The sequence below is a fragment of the Triticum urartu genome, chromosome 1 (genome assembly GCF_003073215.2).
Source record: "Triticum urartu cultivar G1812 chromosome 1, Tu2.1, whole genome shotgun sequence".
Taxonomy (NCBI): Eukaryota; Viridiplantae; Streptophyta; class Magnoliopsida; order Poales; family Poaceae; genus Triticum; species Triticum urartu.
The window spans coordinates 71035061-71061175 of NC_053022.1; the positions used below are offsets into that span (position 1 = coordinate 71035061).

Sequence of the window (26115 nt, forward strand, 5' to 3'; positions counted from 1 at the left end):
ATCAATATGTAGAGGAGTGCATGCTTATTCGCAGAAGCAATGAGCCAGCAACCATGTTGAATAGAATCTTCCTCATGTAACTGAGAATGACTTAATGGCCCTAAAATGCTGGAAGATGCAAATGAAAGGGTGGTACTATTTCAGTTTCTCTGTTCTCAACTAAAGTATGAAAACTTGGAAGGTATTCAAAATTCATAAGGAAACATCGTTCAGATCGGGCATTTGTGCTAGATTCAGTAAAACTTCTAATGTAATTAACTCAAGTGGTAAATCCCCATCCACATTTCAGCACTTCGCTTCCTGCCTGATTCAGCTCTTTTGTACGCAAGTAAGCAAGTCTTACAGCACCTCTGCCTTCTACTCGCATAAGTACCATCACATTCAGTTTGAGCAACTACTCTAATGCAAGCCAAAAGAACTTTTGCCTGACAAAGCATAAAGCACAATCTCTACTCTCATGCTAACCACCATGCTTCACTTGTCAGCTTCACCAGGAGCTTTCATTAATTCCCTGGCTTTCCTGTACAGAGTTAAACCAAAATGGAACAAATTTCAGCTATATGGAACAATAGCACCAAAAATTGAAATGGAAATGTTAGTCTCCAGTTTGGTGTACTTGAATTGTAGGTATAATTGAATTCGACACGCTGGTACAGCGTGCGACTGCTGGTCGTTAGTATGGAAGTACATATCATTCATGCTTCAAAAGATACAAGTACAAGACAGTAGATTACCGTAGCTCTCTCTCCACCTCTATGTTTCCAGGATCTAATTTCTGAGCGTCCAGGAGAGCATCACAAGCTTGTTTATACTCCTAGACGTAGAGCACATCAAAGGCACATGAGCGACTGCATAGATTGTAGAGTAGGGAAACACGATGGCAAGCTAGACGTGTAACTCACTTTGAGAAGCATGTGAGCTGCAGCCTGACGGTAGCAAGCTTTTGCCCAGTTAGGTCGCAGCATTCTGCAGCTGAGAGCGTCTGACAGAGCACCTTCACCATCGTCCAACATCAGTTTACAAAGACTCCTGTTTGCGTTCAATGCTGCACTCGGTGCGGCATCTATTGCCTATGGTCGGTCAAACAAAACAGGTTATGTGATTATCTTCTCATGATGACAGGTAGGGGTGGAAACGGATCGGATGCGGATCGGATAGTGCTCTTACCACTTCCATTTTCATATTTTCAAAACGAATACGAATCCGAATACGGATGTTCTCGGATACGGATGCGGCTCGGATATTATTCGAATACGGATATGTATCGGATATTTTCTTGATTCGGAACGGATACGAATTATATCAACATGTTGCTTAAGTAAATTAGTCAATAGCTATGTAACCTAAAATAATCAACTTGTGACATACAATAAGTCAATGATAAATAGGTTTATGAATAAATACTATTGCAATGCATAATAATTTATAAGTTTAATCATATAAAGAGTAAAATTTGACCACTTATTTGGCTTTTATTTTGGATAATTGGAATATTGGGCCTAGAATTTTAAAAAATACCACCCATAATCTTATTCGGATACGGATATATCCACTTCCATATCCATATTTGTGTCAAAATCTCCTACCATATTTTATTTTGTATTTGTTTAATAAATTCGGATACGGACAATTTTCATTTCCATTTTGATTCAGATGCGGATGTTTCGGATACGAATAGGCATTTTCTCGAATATGAATATCGGATATTTCGGATTATCCGCTACCACTTTCCACCCCTAATGACAGGTTAGGAAGATTAGTCCGGCAAAATAATATTAATCCAACAGAAATACATCATAATGGCAAACTAACAGATAATAAACGGGAAACTAGAGAACAATGTTAGAAACCTTGTTAGCAAACAAATAATGTTCTGCAATCGGTCCCTAGAAAAATGTCACCTTCTAAACCACCATTGTCCATAGATAAGGTTTAAGGGGCTTACCAGATCATATGATTTTGATGCGAACTTATAGTCCTTCAGCCTGAATGCATGATCTGCCTGTGACTTGAATATAGCTTTTGCTCGCTCAAGGTGTCTCTGATCCTGAATGATAGAACAATGCAAAAAAAATAGGAATGAAGCGTCATTTCAAAGATATTCCAATTAAAAACAGAAACTTAACAACTCTGTTACACACTCGCCGTAGCTTCGTATCTGATATGCTTATTATGCTGCAATGCAAAGTGCACATTGAGGTAATTTCTCAAGTATAGCTGTATAGCACAGCAAAAGGCAGCAGTTACTCACACAACAAGAATTTGATCACAAGTATAGCTGTATAGCACATTGTCTATATTTGTATATTTCAGTTCACAACCTCACATCGACAGTATATATGCTTGTAAAGCACTCCTGTATCCTGAAGACTACACATGACGAGAAGTTTACAGCAGTTCATGAATCGATACTGAACAACCAAGTTACTTTTTTTGAACCATTGAACAGCCAAGAACTAATAAGGGGTCCAAATCTGGTCCTTCCAAAATTATGATTGGTAGTTTGTTCTAAGAGCTTTAACTACTTCAATTTAATGGTTTTGATGAGGTGATGCTCTGAAGAAAAACCATAAAAAGGTCATGAGTATCATTTTAAGTGTGATCTTATGCATATATAGTAAGTCCAGGTCATAAAAGTTGACAGACAAATTCAGGACTGGCGAACAAAAAATATGACCAGCCATTCAAGTAGTGCCTCCGTCCCATAATATAAGATGTTATTACAACCAATATATGAGGGAGTAAAATTTATCCACGGGGCGCAACAGCAACAAATAACATACCAGTGGCTTTGCACTTTCAAATTTTTCATATGAGATGATTCATCTATACTCCAGTTTGGGATAGATGGAATTGGGGAAGTCAAAGGAAACAGCATTTCAACTTGTTCCATAGAGTCACGTCTAGCAGCATGCTCTATTGGTAACCTACCAAACTGGGCAACAAAAGGAAAAATGTCAACTCTTTTGAAATTAACTACATAACTAAAGGACCCTTTAGAATGCAGTAAAAGAACATGAAAATTATGAAAAGATATAACCCATATAATCAACTACAATGCCATGGGAGAGAACCAGGGTTTACATAATGTTGGTACCAAATGTTTCAACCAGGATTTATCCCAGCAAGCATTTCTAAATTCTAGTAGCAATTTAAACAGTCAATATACTCCGACAACATACCAAAAGGCCATCCTTCAGCAAGGGATTAAAAACAGGCATTTCAGCAAGAATTGAAATTGAGAAGCAACAATAATTTTTAGTGGCATGCCCTTTAGGAGTCACCATGAATTATATAGATAAAAACAACAAGGACAAATAGCTATACATGAATTTTAAAATTAGCCCATAATTATTGAAAGCACAAATTTAATTTGACACTTTAGAGTAATTGAAAAAGTACCAACCGCTGGGATGAAGAAAACAACATAAAGTAAGCTAAGAGAAGTCAAGTCATTTTAGTGATTGCTGATGAGTACATTTGGAAAATGCGGCTACCCTGAAGCCTGAATGCTGCATTATGAGATCTCGTTATCTCATCAACTGTTAAGTTAAGCACCGGCCTCATATTAAATAGAGAAACACTGACATAGCTTGGCTATATGTGGGCTCAATACAAGGACATCCGACATATTCAAAAACATTTCAGACTAACGATATACATATATACAGGATTGCACAGAACAGAGCATGCTCCAGAACTCAAAATTTGCTACTACATTCCAAAATATTTTCTAGTTTTCTCCTAAGTCAAACTTCTTTTAGTCAACAACATCAATATGCATTTGTTGATATAAACCGTTAAAATTATAGCTCACACGCCTACCTATTGCCTGCACATAGATAAATGCAAACTTCTCATCACATAGTCAAAGACTAAAAGCACCATGAATTCATTGCTAAAGCTAAACTATCCTCCTTAAGAGTTGAGTAATACTTTCACCATAAGTTTTAGTACAATAGATCAAGAAAATAAGGAAAACATACACCATCAGGAATATTAGGATCCGCTCCTTCCTTTAACAGAAATTGCATAAAGTTGGTGTAGTCTTTGCGCCCTGCAGTGAACACTAACGGAGTCATCAGAAGTGAGGTCATCCGATTGACATCAGCACCACCCTGTGAAAAGGATTGTGGAATAAAAAATTTCATGGTTCCATCTCGGTGTAGAATCAGAACATAACAATGGAAATATAGACAATAGAATACTGGCCTTAATCAGCAGCTTCATGCACTTCAATGAACGGCATAAAAGAGCACCCATCAACGCAGAACCCAAACTGGTGACACTGGTGTTAGCCTGAAAGAAAAACATGAGAATTTCTCTATGGTCCAAGAGTAATAATTATCATCAAATACAAAGGAACAAAATCTAGAAAACGAAAAATGAAAATAAGAAATGGTAAGGGTTATATACATCTGCATGGTGTTCCAACAAAATCTTCACTATTTTATCTTGTTCATTGGTAGCAGCTAGATGGAGTGGTGTACCATAGCCATATTGTATGTCAACAGGTACTCCTTTTGAAAGTAGGAACTCAGTAACCTTACAGCTTCCTGCCATGAATAAAATAATTCCATAAGTCATGTGGCTCCACATCTGAGTGTACAGCAGTGAATTAACTGCTAGTAAAGTGACCACCATGGCATAAAACATAGATGGGACAATTTTATCCAACTTTGACTAATTATATTTCAGAAAAGAGACTACAATATTATTGGAGTGCCCTAGACAGCGAAAATTGCATGGGTGAGGAGCCAGGGAGCTACCTACGGTTGCTGCATGATGGAGAACAGTGCGTCCTTTACCATCTGCTTTAGTTAGGTCACCGCCACAATCAAGCAAATACTTCACAGTTGAAACATCGTCGGACTGAACAGATGTCATAAAGGGTGTCACGCCTGCAAAGTCTGCAACCAAAAAGCACAACAACACAATTGAGACAACCCATGGTGCCAAACATAGACATGACAGATGCCAATTTCCATAAAAGGGAAAAGGGTTAGATAAAGACCTCCAACTCCAGGAGCAGGAGCATTCACATCCCCTCCCAGTTCCTCCACCAAGTACTTGCAAACTTCAATATGCCCTCTGACGGTTGCGAGGTGCAGCACACCAAGGCCACCCTTGTTGGAAAAAGAGAAGACCGCCCTTGGGTCAGCAAGACTCTTTACAGCACCTTTCACCCAAAGCAAACACCCAAGCATATCAATATATTAATGAAGCAAATTGCCAAATTATAACTTGCTAGACAACCAAAAGAAAAGGATCCCAAATGTGTTGCATAGATGGACAAGAACCCCACTAAGTCAAGCAAGGATGCAAACCATGAGCATTAAGGGAATGAACTAAAATTTGTGATATTGGAAATTTAGCTCACTCACTTGAGTGAACTAAAGAGGGGTTGGAGGGTACCCTAAAGGTTTCATATCTGCATCGAGTCTTGGACACACAGTGAATCAATCGGTGCATAGACTTGACAAAAAAAAACAGTGCTCTGATCATAAAGGCATAACATGTGCCCCGTGGAAGGACTTGCGTCAACCAGATTCCTAATAAACAGTACACAAGACCACAATCGCACAATTTGCTTTTCGTAGTTCGGAGAATAATTACTGTATGCACCAAATTTTACACTTAATTGTCTGCAGTACGAAAGCTGACCCCAAAATTAACAGCATACTACTCCACAGTCCACACAAGTCAAATGCAGGAGGAAAATTAACGAGGGACCATTCCTAGTGTCAAATCAAACAGGACCCGAATTGGTGTGGCTAATGGAACAGCGGTGGCAATTGCACCATCTCATCCTGTAACGACATACCTAATCTAGCCGTCGGAAATTCGATCACCGCGACGCGAGCAGCCAGAAGCAAAACCCTAGCCCAACCCAACAAATTATGGCCAAGCGAGGCGGGGGGAGGCCCGGGGACATGGCGATGGGGCGGAGGAGGAGGAGGAGAGGCCAACCTCTGAGACGCCGGAGGTCGCCGTAGAAGGCCGCTCGCAGGGCCGCGTCCTGAGCTGCACACACAAATTGAGCGCGCGGGACAAATCGCCCGTAATTAGAGAGAGAGAGAGAGAGAGAGAGATAGAGAGAGACGGAGAGAGTCGAAGAGGGAGAGGGAGAGGAGGGGAGACTCGCCGTACCCGTGCCGTCGCCGGAGCTGCCGGCGTAGACGAACGGCGGAGCCATGGCCGCCTCGCTCTCGTCGGCAGTGGCAGGGAGGCTTCCAGAAGAAGGCTTCGCAGTTGCAAGCGTCTGCTGGGGAGTGGAAGGGAGAGGAGAATAGGTTGTGTGTTCGGGACATCTGGATGTTTGGTTACCTGTATCATTTTCTGCATTCCTTGCATGCACGATTCAGTACCAGTTCCAGACGATTCTCACGAATCAAGTATGAAGAATCAATAAGCTGAAAAGAACTCGATTTGCTTCTTCAAAATCATCCGAGAATCGTCATAATCAGTAGTGCAATCCAAAAACGCCTCCCAGCCATGATAATTAAGACAATACCCCTATTTCAACTAGTATTTATAGGAAGAATGTCACCGAGCAAAACGAACAACTCCTCTCGTCTCGACCTGTTCCTGGTGCTTTGTCCATCCGCTCGCTCGCTCCGCTAGATGCCAGCCCCACAATTCACCGACCCAATTCCGCCAATCCAAGGCATGAGCCACGCCAGCCCTGCGAGACGCTCCCGCCCCAGCCATCGCGGGATGCCGCCCATGCTCCCCCTCCATCCACTAGTCTTTGGTCAGCGTCGGCCTTCACTTAAATCCGCAAGGCGCACCGCTGCCCTCCACTTCATGCCGATGCCCCATCCCTCCCCCCTACTCCTCCCTGGTCGTGCAGTCGTCCTTCTCCTCCGCCCCCGTGAGGTATGCTTCATCCCATTCTCTGTTCCTATGAGCAACCGAGCATCACCAGCCGAACCGCACACACTGCATCTCCAGCAAATGTTGAGCTCTTCGACAGTGTGTGCCAGTGCTATGTTGTTGTTCATATGCGTCAGATGTGTGTGTCCAGTGGTGTGGTGTTGCAGATGAATGTACATGATCATCGTTGCTTGCTTGATGGATGGATGAATGGTGCATATGTAGTTTTTTCACTAGATGATTTGTTGATTTCAATGGTCAATATATGGATGTATTTCCTGCAAAATAAAATATTGATGTATGATGCTGTTAGTTGCTAGATGATTTGCTACTGAAAATGAGACTAGTCATTTTATTTGTAGTTGAGACTCTTTTTTTGCGGGAAAGGAACTTCTCATTCATTAGTCATTATGTTTACATTGAGAAATGACAATGCTAGCTATTTTCATAGGGGAGTTTCGAAGCCAACAGGCTGTGCGCTGTTGCAAGCGCCCCATACAACCAAGGGTGTGCATCGCTACATTCGCATGTCTGATGATTTTAGCTAGATTAATGTTCCTTTCATGAGCCAGAATCCTTCTGATCTCATTGACCTGGTTCGCATACCTCGAGCGCTCAACATCTTTAGACTGCACCATCTTCAACAACTCAGCGTAGTCTGTCTCCACAACCAACGACAAATTGGACCAGTGAAGCGCAAGTCAAAGCCCTTCGTCCATGGCCGCCATCTCTGCTTCTAGAGGATCACCACAATTAAAGAGCACCCGTCTCGCAGCGAAGATGACCGCTCCTTCATGATCCCGCAGGATCATCCCAGCCCCGGCTGTACCATGCTCTTTCAAGAAAGCACCATCTATATTCAACTTAGCCAAATTCACACCAGGGGTCTTCCATTGCGACGTCATTGTTGTTTCATGTGTGTTCTTTGATGTGCTTCCCAGGTAATCGATCACTTGCTTACCCTTCGTAACGTCCGCTTCAGGATGTTGTCGTATTGCAAGTAGGGAAGTGATATAACTCGAGAGGAAACCACGCGAGGCCTCAATCGGGATCAGGGGTTTATAATGTGTGACCTCATTTCTTGCATACCAAATCCTCCACATGATCATCAATGAAGCAAGCTTCTGCACTTCCGGCAATTTATCAAGCAGGCGGAACATCCACTCTGGCTCAACAGCACGCAGGTCAGGAGTGCTCGGTAACACCCAGTGCTCTCACATAGCCTCCCAGAGCGGCGCTGCATGAGGGCAGATGACAAGGGCGTGGTGTGCCAAGCAAAGACACGAACTTTGGCCGGCGCGTCGTTCTTCCATATCAGGTTCCAAACTGACCATCGTCCGTCCGGCTGGCCGCTCGAGGCGTCGATATCCCGTTTAGCCATATGTTCCTGCAGACCAAGGTAGTAGGCACTACGTACTGAAAAGCAACCACGCTTGTCTGGGTGCCATGCAACGACATCAGAGTCTAACCTGCTCGAGGCCTTGATCTAAAGGATACAATCAATATCTGGTTGATGGAAGTACTGCTTGAGCAGATTAAGGTTCCATGTACCATTCAGGTTGAGCAATTCAGAGACCCACCTTAGATGGCAACGATGTTGTGGGGTGATTGGCCGTCGAGACTGATCACGAGGGAGCCAAGGGTCACGCCAAATGCGAACCTGCGAGCCATTACCAATACGCCATATGATCCCCTTTTTTATTTGGTGCACGCTGTGGTTTATTTGGTGCACGCTGGACCGGCGCACGGTTGTTGCTCAGGCCGCGACTGCGGCCCCTCCCGTGGTTGTACGCGGACCTAGTTTACGGGAGCGTCGGCTGAGGAATGGAAGCAAGAGGGGAATCAGCAATATACATGGCCATGGGCAGCCCGGCCCGGTCGGCCCGACCCGACCCAGCCCGAAAAAGCCCGACCCGGCCCGGCCCGACCTTGTCCATGGGCCGGGCTCGGGCCTAGGTTTTGAGCCCGAAGCCCGGGCCGGGCCCAGGCCCGTCGATTTCGTCATTTAAGGAAGAGGCCCGGCCCGTGGCCCGACGGGCTTTTAGTGTGATGGGCCGGGCTCGGGCCCGATTTTTAGGCCCGAGGGCCGGGCCAGGCTGGGCTCAGGCCTGGGTTTTTTGCGCCGGGCTTTGGTTGGCCCGGCCCGAGGAATGGCCAGGTATAATCAGCAATGCTACATCTACAGGGGTTTTACAGGAGTTTTACGGGTTAGGCTGGGGTGGGGTGTGTTGATTGGTTGTTAAGATGAAGCGGGCCTCACCCTGAGAATCAATGGGAAGAGATTAGTGAGGAGAGAAGGTTTGTGCGTTAATTCTTGTATAAAAGTTTCCCGTACGTCTAGCATTTTTGGAGGGGAATATGTTGTGTGTTTGATCTTTGATGTTACCGGGGGCGTGTTTGGTTAGGTATATCTTTTTTTTCATCTTTACACGTGTGACTCAGTTGGATCTGATTGAGCAGATCCAGGGATAAAAATCCATTTTGTGCACATTGTTTGATTGCCTGTATCCTCCCTAGCTTGGTTGAGGTTGCGGGAGCACTGTCCATTCTTGGGCGTATGCGGACCTGTTGGAGCGTCCTCTGAGGAGACGGAGGGAAGGGCACCCTATTCACGGTACCGGGTTTGCAGATTTCCCCACCATGGTCAAAGCTTTCCATGTCACCGGTTGCAGCTGGTGTTTGTCGTAGCTTTCACGGATGCCGGCTGCAGCTTTCGAGCCTTTAGCCACAGTCGTCGCCTCGCCAGTTACAGCTTCTGCAGGTGTCGGTCGTAGCTTTTGCATACGTCGGATCTTGCTTCTGCCATCAATGGTTGTAGCACGGGGGCATCGTCTCTGTCGCAGCTCTCGGCCTTTGCGTGGTTGCAGCTCCCCTCGTCTCCGGATGTAGTATCCACCGTTAGCACTTGTAGCATGGGGCCCGCCCATCGCAGCTCCTCGGCTGCCACAGTGTAGCTCCTCCGCGTTGAGGGTTGCAGCCACAACTGGTTACTGTCGCCGCCACAATCCACATGGTCGTCAACATAGGTCACCGTCCCTTGCGCTGACACACAACAATCAGCAGCATCGAGGCTCCCCTTGCAGCATCGCCCCTCACCCCTCATCTTCTCTACAGCATCACGACGACAGCTTCCATGCAGCGTTGCCCCCACCTCCAACATCTTCCTACAACTCGGGGCGAGGCATCGAACAAAGCTCATGACTGCGGCCACCCGCACTAGCGTCGTGGAAAGAGGGATGGAGATCACCCATGGCCGCCGACGAAGAAAAGGTAAGGAGTGACTGACCGGGAAGAGATAAGATTGAGGGAGGGTTGAGTGGCGCGTGGGTCCTACAGAAGCATTGGCGTGTGCGGAGGTTCGGCCATATACATGATGTTGTTTTGATCCGATAGCGCACGTGGTTGGCCGAAGCCGTAGCGGGTCGCCCAGCTAGGATCGTTTACGATATCCATATGGAGGGCCAATATGATGACTTGCTAGGTTTGCTCTAATCGCCGTCGAAGAGGAAGATTGTGAAGTTTGAATTCAAATTTCAAAAATCAAAACATAAAGGAAGAGGCCGTGCTTCTCCTGGCAGGAGTGTCAGATCGTACGGCCCGTGTTTGGGCACGTGTCGGCATCCCATTGCGTCTTCCACCTGCTCTCTCTCTCCCGCCCTTTTTATTCCCCACCCCTCCACCCACTCCAGAAGCTCCCGTCCTCCACCGCCACCGCCACCGCCACCCCGACCGCCGGCGAAGAAAAAGGGAGAGGGAGGAGGATGGGGATGCGGGAATGGCCGCTGCCTCGCCTGTACGAGGTCCTCCACGGCGAAGGTAACCGACAAACACCCTCAGTTCTGTCGTACGGCTCCGCCCGCCACGCTGTCTCATCGTTCGTTCCGCTTGCCGTGCAGAGCGCGGCCGGTGGCCGCCGGAGGCCAGGTTCCTCGAAGCCGCCCACAACGGCGACGTCCGCGAGATCAAGAGTAAGGCCCGCATCTTAACCAAATCCCCACTCCCCTCCCCCTCTCCCTCCATGGTGTCCTGCGTCCATTTGCTTCTTGACCAACTACTGAAGAACCAGGCAGCAGCATAGTATATACCGTACTACGTTTTGATTGGACGCTGTCTTCCTGATTCTGATTGCAGCGTAGTGTATATATATACTACGTTCTTGCCATGGTTGGTAACTAAAATTGCCCCCTTTGTGTTCCTACTGATTCTGACTGCACCATATATGCACTGCAGTACTGGGTTCTTGTCACGATTCCTGACTGAAAGTGTCCCCCTTTTTTGTGTGAAATTCAGAGATTGCAAAGGAGCTGGACGTGCAGGGGCATGGGATCCGGACGACGGTGGCCAACACCACCTACATGGGCATGAACGCGCTACACGCCGCGGGCGGCGGCGGCAAGCTGCCGATCTACCGGTATCTTGTCGAGGAGGTCAAGATGGACGTCGACATGCCTGACACCGCTCAGGGTAATTCGTGGACGCCTTTCCCGATACTAAAGCATATATAGTTTTATGACCTGATCATGAACTAATTCCAGTGACTTGTGTGTGTCTTAATGCTAGAGTTTATGCCCATGTCACATGCCATCATGTATGGCCACCTTCCCGCCGTCAGGTACCTTCTGGATCATGGCGCTGATCTGCATCAGCGACGTGGAAAAATCACCCTTCTTCATATGGCTATAGTTCATGGTATGAAATGCAACTTCACTTTCCTTTCTCAAAATTGTTCTTGTGCTTGACCTACAAGGGTGATAAAAGTGGGTTTACTTTACCAAGTGCTAAGCTAGCCTAATATAAACAATTTTCTTCTTGCCATAAATTAAAAGTAGCCTGATCTTATTTCTTTCTCATGTTCATCGGCATCTGTAGAGTGATCAACCTTAATTATGAGTTAGCCGTCTCATAGGAGTGATAGCTGGCTTTCACGGAGTTTCTTCGTATGTATTGAAATAAGAGTGCTCTAGGTTAGTGAAAAGAAGAAGCAGATTGTTTAGCTTCTAGGCACTCTAAGGTGCTTCCACAAGACATAGATGTACTTTTAGTTTCTGACAGAGAAGAACCTTTAGAGGATCAAGAGTGATTCCTAATTTTCTGCTCTCAGATACGTATTGAGTATGTTACTGCCTTCTTATGTTAACTGGTTACGGTATTCATATTCAGAGAAATGTGAACCAACAAAAACCATTCCCCCACCAGTTACTGAAACTTTGTTGCGCAAAAACGATTTTGTTCATGTACTGATAATACTGTTATGACCTTTTTCTTTCTTCTCTTCAGGGTACTATGAAATAGTGAAGTTTCTTCTTGCGAGGGGAGCTAATGTCCATGCAATGTCACAACTTGGGACACCACTCATGGATGCTACTCTTAGAGGATTTCCTAGTATTGTCAAGATCCTTTTGGAGCACAAGTCAGATGTACTATCAAAACTCTTTGTTGATATGTTGTCTTTAACTCCAAATTCTCCCCTTTTCTGGGTTTTGCTACTTTCCCCAATTGTTCTCACCTGTAGGTCTTTTTGGTTGGTGACTAACCATGCCATGCCAAAAGTTTTAGTTAGTCACCACCTGCAACTTGGGTCGCTTGTGTCACTGACTCAGAAATAGTGTGGTAGGATTCTTAGGTTTGCAAAGTATAACATTCATTTTCATCATGTAACCTTAGATATGTTAGGAAAAAGTGTGGCAAATATTGGTAACCTTCAAAAAACGACCAAACCAGACATGGTGGTTTCAATAACCCACCCAACAACTCTGAAAAATCAGTTGAAGCAAAGGGACATATCACATATCACTATATAAGTTGTAATCCCACAAAGAAGCTCATCTCCTTTCCACACAAACTCCATTTTTCTCTTAGAATTGCTTATTCCGCCATGAAAATGAAGTTCTTTTTTTTTCCAGCCCAACATTGTTACTCGTATACTTGGACCTTTAAACATGGCATTAGACAGATCTTTCGTGTCCTGTGTGAAGCTATTGATTCAGGTACAGTATCCCTATTTATATTGCAGTAGGAATGTAAGATTTCTATAAAACTGACGTTTGATTTAGTTATCTTTGTATCAACGACCACACAATTGTATGATTGACTTTCTTCTACGCCTTTTTCTGACAGGGTGGAGCTAATGTGAGCGGTGTTGTTCCTTATTATGATCCTTTGCTGACGGCTGCAGAGAAGGGCTTAACTGAAGCTATTAAGTGCTTGTTGGAAGCTGGTGCAAACCCAAATGTTTTTGACAGGGTGAGAATGCTCTTTTTGTCACATATTCTTGTCTCTGGCTTGGCTTTGTAGTTTACGTAGACCTATCCTGTATTGGTATGCGACAAACGGAAGAGTTATGCTGTAAATAGGCCTACGTGATGCTATCTGCAAAAGAAAAATAAAATGCTGTGCTAAGTTGCCATATTTGTATAAGCTTGTTATCGTTTCACCTTTCCCCCTTTGCGCCGTGTCCTTAATTTGGTCAGGTATGTATAGATGCGAGACTACCATTACATTGACCTAATATGAGGGTAGTCCATCAATAACGGTTTGCATTGATCATGTCTAAAACATAGCTTATTTCTTAATGTTGAATATTTAGATACATTAAAACTGAGCACCTTTTCAGCCCTCTCAAACTATTAGCACTTTCATCCTTTGGATCATCAGTTTTGGGCGTTTTCGGCCGTCAGATTTACTCTTAATCCCGTTTGGAATCGTTGTGTTCGCTAAAACCTAGTGTTTCCTTGCTGGGCCGCTGCTCCAGTGACTATTTTGGACGCCTGGTGTGAAATTGGGCCTGATGGGCTTCTACGAGTCTCCTTCCGTGCAGCCACACCCCACGACGCTCCTTTCGGTCTCTGACTCTCACGCACGACCTACCCTCGCCAACCCTAGGTGTGCCGCCGCCATGTCTTCATCTCGCAGCCCCTCAACCGCCCCGTGGGAGTGGCGTCTCCGTCTACGCCTACTCGCCGCTGTCCTCTTTCTCCGGTATTCCATAAAGGTGAAGCAGGGAGCATCTTTTTCTTGAGTCGGCGCTGAGCTCCATCCCCAAATCAGTGGCGCACTACATACCTGAAGCATGTGTTCGAGTTTTGAAGCCATATCTGGAGTTCTCGAGCGCGCCGTTGCCAGATCCACCATGTCGAGCAACCAGCCGGAGGTACGTACAGATATCTGAGCAGTTTCAATTGGGAGGGGCTTAGGGCGTGCGTCACTTCGAGGGTCTGGAATGGCTGTAAAGATAGGTTCCTTCATGTGCAACTTCCAATTATTCTGCATCTGACTTCTTTTTTTATAGATCATTTGTACTAGATGTCAACAGAAGGTGATCAGTATATTAGAGACTTCAAGAAATTTGAATCGGATCTCACAACCTCATATCTCTCTCTGTCTCTCTTGGTTGGTTAACAAGTTGGCCTGGTATTTATGTTCATTAAGTTTCTCCCAATTTTTTTCTTTTGTTTCTCTACATGTTAGGCCAACGAAGGTTTACAAGTAGGTACAAATCTTCATAGACTCATCTTCTTGGTAGGCAAAGAATAAATTTAAGTTGGTATTTCTTAGTTAATTAAACACTGGGTCCGGTGGGTTGAAACAGATTCAGAGCACTGAGTTATGGTGGAGCTGATGTGTCCTTTCTATACATATTCCCTGGGAGATGATCACTTAATCTGTAAAATTTGATGGTGCCCGCTGGGAGTTCATGCAGATTTGCTTCCTCATGTGTAGTTATAAGTTATTTGTTCACAAACGTTCAGCTGCTGCAGTTGATGCTTGGTTATTGCAGTACATATGTTAACTCTAAACTGGACAATTGATTCAGTAAAACTACTTTTTGTTTGACTGTATCTTCAGCAAGGGTACTCTTATTTCATGACGCTATACGGAACCACTGGTTTGTTGCTCGAGCTGTACTATAGACTCTTAATTGTGATTTTTTTTGAAGCAAATTTCATGTCTGCTACTTATGGGAAATTTAGATCACCGTAGGCTATTCAGAAGCTTTCGACCCAAGAAAGAAGGCTCTTAAGAAGCTGCACTACATGAATATGCGGATATTACATGTATGTTTTTCTTTCTTTAAATTTCCGATGCTTATGAATCATCCATGTAAGTAGTTAGCATGTATGGAAGATAATATATGTTTTGATCCGTCGAGAGGTGCTTTTTCGCTCCCATTTCATTTCGGCTTCGCCTCCAAAATATTTCATTGCTTCTTGCACATCTTGGCTACTTGATTTCTGTAACATTTTGCAGTTTCATTTCATATTTTCATGTAAGATGTGTGCTACATTAAGTTATTTATTTTTTGGCTTCATTACATTGTAATCTCATGTTTTTTGGCCATTAAAATAGTAGCCACCTTTTACAGCGGAACTAGACACTCTTTGCTCATTTTTACAAATGATTTTACCTGATATAATGTAGTACACATTTTTGCAGGAACTATTGTCAGACATAGCAGAAGAATATAAGTCAATGTAAGATGCCATGAAAAACCAAGAGAGGGAATTAGAAACACGTGATAAACATAAGAAAAAGAGGACGCAGAGCAGTAGTCTTTAAAAGCACTATTGCATAGATAGGATGATGTTTACCTACAACCAACGTATTCTGTGTATATGTAAATTTCAATCCCTGCCAACTTACAAGTGGTTCAAGATAAGAATATGAGGTTGTATAAACAGGATAACAAGATAATATGCCATCGTGGACCACACTAGCTTATCCAAGTGCTCCGAGATATTAGGGTATGCCTGAGCTTTGCCTCGTATGAAGTCCATCACAATTGAACACAGTTCAATTTGTTTTTTAACTTACAGGCTTACAACTACTAAATTTATCTTATCCGCTCCATTTTCTGGCAAACTAGCTTGAGAAAGGCATGCTGTTGTCCGTTGTGTATTCTAAATTGGTTGTTGTGGTGGATGGAGTAGCACGACTTCGATTTCTTTGCATGCCAAAGAAAAAAAGAATTGCACATTTTCAAAACATGAGACATGGAGCTCGCGGAAGACTTTTCAATTTGTATTCAACCCATGACACAGTATGAGCATGGCCATTTTAACAATAAGCATTTCTCTTAAATATACTCCTTTGTTGGTTTGCAGTTATAATGTGGAGGATATTTTCCTCTGATGCAACCATACATTGTTAATACATGTATATCATGTGCCAATTGTGATTATTTATCCATTTATTTATTTACTGGCTGCATCCATGTTTTTCACATCTTTTGTTAACATAGTTCACTACTCCCTCCATTCCATATCAAGTGTCGCAGATTTAGTATGGAGGGAGTACTTTGCAAGAATAAAGTTTATTGTTCTACATTAGTTTCGCCTAAAGTAAGACGGAGTACATTAGTTTGAGATCAACCTAATTTGTTTATGGTACTGTTATAACGTGACAACCTTAGTGCAACTGCCTAATACATTAGCATAAGATATCCTTTTTTGTTTATTAAATGATACAACATATCTTTATGTAATTGAATTTCTATGTTTCATTTATCTTATATTTATGAGAATCCCAATTATTCCATTGAAAAAGTAGACGGGCGCAGCGCGCGTTGCTGCGCCCGTCTTTTTTATTGTGGAATGTTAGGGTTTGATGCCATTACATGGAGTATTTTATCTCGATGCTAATGCAATAGTAATATTATATATAATTTTGCTTAATCTCATTTACCTAAAACTTAAAACAGTAGTATTGTATATAAATTTATGTAATTTCAATCTACCTGAAAGTTAATGCAATAGTAGTACTATCAACGAGGCAAGGAGAGAATTCGCCCTATAGTGAGTCGTATTACAATTCACTGGCCGTCGTTTTACAACGTCGTGACTGGGAAAACCCTGGCGTTACCCAACTTAATCGCCTTGCAGCACATCCCCCTTTCAGCATACCATGCATGTGGAATTTCCGCAACAGCTGTTGCAACAACGTCACAACAGGCCCTGATAAGCTTTGGTCACCTAATCACACACCCTCTTTCCACTAGAAATTATTATGATTTTGGATCGAAGCTATGCAAGACCTGAAAATTAGCATGAATCTCATAAAAGAATATCTACTAACACAGAATCTGCGCAAATCTTGGTATTTCACTTGTTATTGGATGCAACGTCATGAACCCTATGGAATACTGGTTCGGCTATCTTGGTACCAGTTTATGTAGTGCTTCCTCAAGACGGGAAAAGGGTACTAAAAGATATTGAAATGAATTTCTCCAAAAGAAAAACAATTGAAACACGTATGAGCATGTAAAAATTGTCAATATTGTGGACCCTTTGGGCATGGTCGAGTGAAACTAAGAATTCCACTGCCAATGACAATTACTATAGAAAAAATAGATCCTCTAGAGCTGAAAATATAGCAACTACGGTCATGTACGTGCAGATGAAATCGCTTCCAAATCTTGCTTATAAATACCAGGAAACAAGAAAGCATCACTACATCTGGAAATTCAATAATTTCAAGCACAGAGGACTCGTCTTACTTCACCAATAAAATCACTTGAATATTTAGACTGGTTACACAAAAATAATCATCTGTACAGAAGAAGGAAAGCTTCTATAGCGTCAAACGCTTAGGTAACAAAACAGGGAGATAGATGACTTACAGTCAGTGTTTAGCATTAACGTGGAAACTCTCCGGCACCATTTCTGTCATGGGAGTATATTAAATAAAAGAGGAGCACATTAACAAAAAAATAACCTTTCTTCGGAACTTGTCCACTTCAATCAGAAGAAGTTGCATTCATCTGCAGTTCTGCACACTACAAGTCTATAAGGCAAAAGGTACTTTAAATATGCACATTGGAGCTTTATCATGCTAATTTCAGAGAGACCATGCAGCTAGATTGATAAATTGAAACCACTAATTTATGGCCAACTACTGAGACTGTGATGAGCATATAAAGATACATAGTTTTCAATAAGAAATTGTAAAAAGGTTATTCAGATGTATATATAGGGCTCCGGAGGACCTTAAGTCCATCAATTCAAGCATCCACACCAGTTCAGTTGCCTAACATGTCTTCTTTAGAGCCACTGATAGCAAGATAGATGAAATTTATTCTTGTGATCTGTGTTGGTTGTCTTGTAAACTACTAAAAAGATGATGACATCAGAGAGGCAAAGTTTAGTCATGAACATGAGTATTAACATGGATAATTTTCACGAGGGATAAATTACCTAAAGTGTTCCGTCTAGGCACTGACATCATATTTGCACATTACCTGGAATTGACATCAGAGAGGCAAAGTTTAGTCATGAATAGTGAGTATTAACATCATATTTCCACCGTCACCACTGACGCCATGAGCCGCCTTCACAGGAAACCAATGAACCATAAGAAAGGGAGGAACCTGAACAGATAGGGCAGCAAATCAATTTATACCTTGGATTTGGCAGAGTTGTGCACTGCACGGGAATAGAGATTAGCAGCAGCAGAAAGAACAAGTAGTCCTCAAGAAATAAAGGAGGAGGTGAGCCGGCAGTAACGTCCACCACTACCGACGGGAAGGAGGCCCGGGAAATATTAGAAATATATGGGCTCATGAAATACATTATACTCGTACAAACATAACCTTATATTAATCAATAATCAATGAAAACATCATATATACTTTGGTAAAAAGACAAAGTTCACATATACGTACAAATTAGCTTGGCATGTAAATAGAACCAATCCATAATGCCAAGATGGATAATAAGCCGGAGCAAAAGTAAACATGAAACAGGAGACATAAATTGTCACTATAGATTGTATAATCTTCACATGCCTCTCTACCGGAAGGGCCACCATGTTCCGCAACAAAGAAGAATTAGGCAGGCCTAGTGCACCTAGACATTTCTTGTATGGAGTACATCACATTCACTGAGAAGACTGCTAACAAGGATTTCATTTAGTTAGGAAATCAAATAAACAATATCCTAAATACCATACAAGCAAATACTGCTTTTGTAAAGCTTTCCTTGTTTCTCTACAGTTTGGTAGGTTGCCAATAGAGTTGGCTGTTGAGTATGGTACACGGGAAGACGTTGAGATTCTCTTTCCTTTCACCTCTCCTGTTTCAACTGTGGCAAATTGGAGCGTTGATGGAATCATTAGTCATGTGAAGATGGAAATCAAGCAACTTGAGGTATGTCACTAGCATATTTTCTTGCGCACTTATGACTATTTTGTTCATGCTAACTCTGAAGAGTATTGGTGTCAACTCGATGTTTAACCAAAACTTCATACATAAAAAATTCATATAGGATACTCGTCGAATCTGCATGTGTTTTATTGCATTTGCATTGTTGTCTAACTCTCTTCCTGAAAATTCATTTTATTTTAATGATGCTTTATTTGATAACCTGCTTTGCTCCAATGGTAATCTGTTAATTCTGATTTTGTTTCAAAATAACAGGTCGACCAATTCATTTTATTTAAATAGCTCTCTTACTTCATTTCCTATCAGTGTTGCAAGTGGGATTGTGAAATCTTGAATTAACTAGAACTGTTTCTGGTATTTGTTCACTTCACCTTGATATCTGGCTAGAGTGCTGTTTCTCCCTCACGCACCAGACTTAAGCTCTTATGAATTTCCCAGGATGACAATTTTGTGAAAAAGAGGATGTCCGAGCTGAAACTCCAAGCAGATGAAGCATTTAAGAAGCAAAGTTATCTAAATGCATCAGTGCTCTACACACAGGTACATATACCAGTGGAACCTCCATTACGATTTAGTTAATTTATCATTAGCATTGATTTGTAAGCACCGATCACACACACGCACTCGCAAGAATACTCAGAAGACCGTTTTGCGTTGCGAACACTAGCAACTTTTCTGCATTCCTTCTTCTCCTCTTATTCAGTTACAGAAAGGGAACGAGGCCACTAACGGCCCGAGAAAACAGCCACGCCGAGGCACTACGACCGCGCCATCCCACGATCCAGCTCATGCAGGGTGTGGACTACCTCTAAGCAAAACAAACTTTCTAACAAACTTATCTACTCAGCTGACTATGCAGCGTTTATTTTCTGCTAAGACTAAACTGACGAATACACAAGGTTTAAGTCCACAATCACTCCCTAAGCCTTGTGTGCTTCGTCGAGCTCCACCATCCCGATCTTCATGCGCTGCTCCTGAAGCTTGACTCGCCCAAGTGCCTTGGTGAGCACATCGGCAAGTTGATCTCCGGACCGAACGAACTCGATCTGGATCTTCCCGTTCTCCACGCACTCCCGGATAAAATGATACCTGATTTCAATGTGTTTGCTCCGGCCATGGTAAACAGGGTTCTTACTCAGTGAGATGGCCGACTTGTTGTCGATGTTGAGCACCGCCGCCTTCAGTTCTTCGTCCTTTATTTCTCCCAGCAGCCGTGCGAGCCATATACCTTGGCATGCCGCCGTGGTGGCGGCCATGTACTCCGACTCGCATGAGGAGAGGGCCACCACCCTCTGCTTCTGTGATTGCCAGCTGACCAGGTTGCTGCCAAGGAAGAAGGCGACGCCGGTGGTGCTCCTGCGGTTGTCCACATCGCCGCCCAGATCGCTGTCGCTGTAGCCGATCAAAGGCACATCGTGGTCACCGCGCGTGTACCGCACTCCCCAGTGCAAAGTCTCGGCCACATAGCGCAGAACATGTTTCACTGCCGCCATGTGCTCCGTCGTGGGCTCCTGCATGAACCGGGAGACGTACCCGACGGAGAAAGCAAGATCTGGCCTGGTGTGGACGAGGTAGCGGAGCATGCCCACGATGCTCCTGTAATCGGTGGCGTCCACTGGCTGTGCCGGGCTCACCCTGCTCAGCTTGAAGCGCGGCTCCATGGGCGTGTGACAGGGGTTGCAACCCGTCATGTCCGCCTTGTCGAGGATCTTGGCAGCGTACGCGGCCTGACCAAGGTCGATGCCGCCATTGTGCTGCCTCACCTCGATTCCAAGATAGCAGTGGAGCCGTCCCAGATCGCTCATGTCGAAGAGTGCCTGCATCTCCTTCTTGAAGCCATCGATCTCCTCCTCGTCTGAGCCAGTGATGATCAGATCATCGACGTAGACGCCAACGACCAAGCGCGAGGACGCCGTGCACCTGGCGTACACCGCGTGTTCAGACGGACACCGGCTGAACCCAAGCGAGCCCAGACTCGCGTCCAGCTTGGCGTTCCATGCCCGCGGGGCTGCTTTAGCCCGTACAGGGCCTTTCTGAGCTTGAGTACCTTCGAGTCTTCGCCGGTAGCCATGAACCCTGGTGGCTGCACCACGTAGACCTCCTCTTCTAGCTCGCCGTTGAGGAAGGCGGACTTTACGTCCATGTGGTGCACAGTCCAGCTCGCGCGCGCGGCCAGAGCGAGCAGGAGGCGGACGGACTCGAGCCTGGCCACCGGCGCGAACACCTCGTCGTAGTCGACGCCGTGCTTCTGAACATATCCCTTCGCCACCAACCTCGCCTTGTGCTTCACTACCGCACCGTGAGCATCTTTCTTGGTCTTGTATACCCATTTGAGACCGATCGGATGGTGACCAGCGGGCAGGTCCACGAGCTCCCAGGTCTGGTTGGCTTCAATGGAGTTCATCTCCTCCATCATCGCGTGCTGCCAGCACGTCTCACCTTTTGCCTCCTCAAAGGAGCCGGGCTCCTCGCCCAGCGTGAAGTGCAGCTCGTCGACGAGTTCGTCGTCGTTGATCTCGCCGTCAGTGTCGTCGAACTCCTCCAGCCCTGGAGGAGGCGCGTTCCGAGCCGCCTTCGCAGGCGTGTCCATGTAGCGAGGGTTGGGGAGGAAGATGTCGTCCTTGCCGCGCGTCCTCATCGGGTGCACCGGCGCGAGGTTGCCGGTCGTGCGCGCAGGAGCCGGGGGCACCGTGGGCGCGGTAGTGGTCGCCGCTGGGGTGTCGTCGTCGCCCCTGGCCGATGCTGATGTCGTGGATGGCGTGCTTGACGGGGACGCGGACTGAGCGGGTGATCGCGGGGCGCCAGGCGACGAGGGGGAGCGTGCCGTAGATGCCGGACCGCCGGTGAGAATTGACATGGGCTCAATTGTAAAGCTCATACCTGCCCAGTCCGTGTTACTCTTCTCCCAGTCCCATGCTCGCGTCTCGTCAAAGACGACATCACGAGAGACATGGACTCGCTTGCCCACCGGGTCGTAGAGCCGGTACGCCTTGCTCCCTGGCTCGTACCCGATCATCACCATGGCTCTGCTCCGGTCCTCAAGCTTGGAGAGGTGTGGGCGCGTGTTCTTGACATGCGCCACACTTCCGAACACGCGCAAGAAGTCGACGGAGGGCTTCCTGCCATGCCAGGCCTCGAACGGCGCCTTGCCTGGTACGCTTCTGGAGTATGCCCTATTGAGCACGAACGCGGCCGTGGACACGGCCTCGCCCCAAAATTGCGGTGGCACTCCCATCGCCTTGAGCATGCACCGAGCCGTCCCGACGACGGTTTGGTTGCGCCTCTCCACCACGCCATTCTGTTGGGGAGAGTATGGCGCGGTGAGGTGCCTCTGGACCCCAAGGTCAGCGAGATATGCGCTGAACTCGCCGGAGTTGAACTCCCCGCCTCGGTCAGGGCGGAAAGTGCGCAGCTTTCGCCCCGTCTCGCGCTCTGCGTGTGCCTGGAAGCGCTGGATCGCCTCGGCTGCCTCGTCCTTGCTCCGGAGCAGGTACAACCACATGAACCTGCTGTTATCATCCACAAGCAACAGGAAGTAACGCTTGCCGCCCGGAGTGGGCGGCGAGATAGGCCCGCAAAGATCACCATGCACAAGTTCAAGCGGCTCGGTGGCACGGTAGTTAGCCTGCTGAGGGAAAGGCGCTCGCCGTTGCTTGCCCACTAGGCAGGCGTCGCAAACCTGCTCGGAGTGGTGGAAGAGAGGCATGCCCTTCACCATGTTCTGACGTGCCAGCCGCTCGAGGCCGTCGAAGTGTTGGTGCCCGAAGCGCGCGTGCCAGCACCACGCCTCGTCCCCGGAGTGCGCAGCAAGGCAAACGGGGTTGGCGAGCTGTAGACGGGCGATGTAGAGCCTGTTGCGGGTGCGCGGCACTCTTGCCAGGATGCGGTGCTGGCGATCGCGCACTGTCATGACACCGGCTTCGACGTGCGTAGGACAGCCGTTCTCGTCAAGCTGCCCGATGGACACGATGTTGCTCTTCAGCCGCGGGATCCAGTACACGTTGGTGAGTGCACGGTGCCCGTCGTCAGTTGCGGCGAACAGGACGGTGCCCTGCCCGTGGATTGACATGAGCGAGCCGTCCCCAAACCTGACCGAGCCACGAATGCCCTTGTCCAGCTCGGCGAACGCTGCCTCGTCGCCGGTCATGTGGTTCGACGCACCTGTGTCGAGGTACTAGGCCGCGTCCTGATCTCCGGGAGCGCGGCGCAGTTCCACGCGGGCGCGCGATTCGTTGAGGAAGACGACCTCCTCCCTCGCTCCAGCACGCGGCGTGACGGCCGCGGCTGTCAGGGAGGCCTCCTCGATCATCAGTAGACCCGGATCGTCGTCCTCGCCTGCTTGGCCTTGTGCAAGGAGGGCCTGTTCCTCCTCGCGTTTCTTCTTGCGGTAGTCCCGGGCCCAGTGGCCTGCGAAGCCGCAGTAGTGACACTTGTCACGATCCGCGTCGCCGCCGCCGTTCTTCCCACCACCGGCGTCAGTGCCAGCAGGGGATTTGCCTTTTCCGCCGCGTCCACCGCCGCAGCCACGTCCGCGGCCACGCCCTCGTCTGCGCGCCTGTGCACCTGACGTGTTGCTGCCGCTTGTGCCGTTGTTCGCCGTACGCTTCTCGTACGCGCGCCAGTCCTCCAGGGTCATCAGAAGGCGACCGGCATCCTCGCCTCCGCCGTCTTGGTCAAGGCGTTCCTCCGCCACCTTGAGCCGTCCGGTCAGCCCCTCCACCGTCAGGGTGTCGAGGTCGACCAACGTCTCGATGGAGAGTGCCACCTGAGCGTATTTGCGGGGCACAACTCGAAGGAACTTACGTACCACACGCGCGTCCCCGACGGGATCACCATGGATGGAGAGGTTGTTGATGAGCCCGGTGAGCCTCATCGCAAAGTCGTCGACGTTCTCGCCGGGCTTGAAACGGATATCCTCGAATTCTCAACGAAGGCCCTGGGCCTTGGCCTCGCGCACAGTGGCCGAGCCCATCCGCATGGTCTTGACGGCATCCCAGGCCTGCTTCGCCGTCTCCTTCGTGGAGAGGACCGCGAGCATCTCCTCTGGCACCGCCCGGAGGACGGCCTCCAGGGCGGTGTGGTCGTCGTGGTAGTCGGCGGTTCCAGTGGTGACGGCGTCCCACAGCCCGCGAGTCTGCAGGATGGCTCTCATCAGGAGAGACTAGCTGCCGTAGTTGCTCCGGGTCAGTGTTGGAAACACCGTTGGGAGGGCCACCTCCCGTCTCTGCACCACCGGCGCGGCGACCTCGCGCCCACGCACGGTGCGACTATGCCTAGCCCTGGGAGACCGCGAGAGCGTGCGCCCACGCGTCGGCGACGGAGTTCGGGACCCGCCAGCGGAGTCCTTACGCGATCCCTTGCCGGAGCCCTTCCGGGGCTCCTTGCTTCCGGCCATGACCGCCGGATCGTACTAACGGCTCTGATGCCAATTGTAAGCACCGATCACACACACGCACTCGCAAGAATACTCAGAAGACCGTTTTGCGTTGCGAACACTAGCAACTTTTCTGCATTCCTTCTTCTCCTCTTATTCAGTTACAGAAAGGGAACGAGGCCACTAACGGCCCGAGAAAACAGCCACGCCGAGCCACTACGATCGCGCCATCCCACGATCCAGCTCGTGCGGGGTGTGGACTACTTCTAAGCAAAAAAAACTTTCTAACAAACTTATCTACTCAGCTGACTATGCGGCGTTTATTTTCTGCTATGACTAAACTGACGAATACACAAGGTTTAAGTCCACATGATTTGGTTGGTTTATCATTAACATTAGTTCACACCTTGGCAATGGATAAATATTGACCATTTATCAACTGACTCACCTGTTGAAAGATAAGTCACTACTCACTACTAATGTGCGCATCTCATAGCAATATGGGGATGGGGTTTTAGCTACACAGTGTAGACTTAATTAAGTTTCACGCCAAAGCTAGGGGTAACAAAAATCGTGATAATTGTGTGAAAAAAAAGAGAATGAATACACATTCATCTTGGTCTTCCATTTCACTGGGAGGAATTTCAGGTCGGAGTTGCTCTTTTTGTCACAGCTTCATTTTTTGTTTCATGTACTTATGAAACAAATGACACACCGCTGGGTCTAAACTGCGCAGCATTTCCAACAGCTATTTTGCACTGTTTTGTCTGTTGCAGGCACTGAAGATGGATAACTTCGATCCTAAGTTGTTATCAAACAGGAGCCTCTGCTGGCTTCGCATGGGTGACAAAGGGATTATGATGATGCAACTGAATGCAAGATAATTTGCCCAAAGTGGGCAAAGGCGCACTATCGGCAAGGAGCAGCTCTAATGTTCATGAAGGTGCACTGGGAGATGGAGTTCAAACTGACAATTTCATTGCATCTGTTGTATCTGTTATCTGATTCTGATGTGCGTGTGCCTTAGGCATATGGCGGAGCTTATGAAGCACTCTTGCGAGCTTTAGAGTTGGACCCAGAAAACAAAGACATTGAGAAATTATTCTGGTAATGGATTCACCTTTCATCTTGTTCTTTCTTGAGTAATTCTAGGTGTTGCCTAGAATTTTAGCCCTCTTTTAAAATAAATTAGAATTCAATCCTTCTTTTAAAATGTTGTATTGAACTGATTCATGCAGGAAGGTGATGGAACTGAAGTGACCATGCTGTGCATGCCCACTGCAGAGAGATGTCATGCAGAATCTCAAGCACTTTTTTATTTTGCATTCTCAGACTAAAGCGCTAAACTTCGAATTATGGTGCCTTCTATTTTCATGTAATCCATGGACAGTAGCAGCAGCAGCAGCTTACAGCAAAACATGTTACTGGCTAGTGGCTACTTATTTTGAGTTTAGTGAAACTCACATCCTGTTCTGTATGGAAGCGTGGCAGCAGTGGATGGTGAATTGAATTGGTTTTGCTGGAGTGAAATGTTTAGCTGAAGATCATGATACTGTGCATTGCTGATTCCTGCATGTACTTGCGAAAGAGTGGGTTTTTATGGGGATAAATGAGATAAGCTGCCACCATGAATCGCAAATTGTTGATACTTTACTTTTGAAAAATCAGTGACACTGTTTATGCTCCTTTTTTTTGCAGGGACACTGTTCAT

General features: G+C 46.4%; 2 pseudogenes; one reads left to right on the forward strand and one right to left on the reverse strand.

Moving 5' to 3' along the window:
- Positions 1 to 474: 474 nt before the first annotated feature.
- Positions 475 to 6196, reverse strand: LOC125508906 (annotated as a pseudogene).
- A 4374-nt stretch (positions 6197 to 10570) lies between these two features.
- Positions 10571 to 25741, forward strand: LOC125508982 (annotated as a pseudogene).
- The last annotated feature ends 374 nt before the right edge of the window (positions 25742 to 26115 follow it).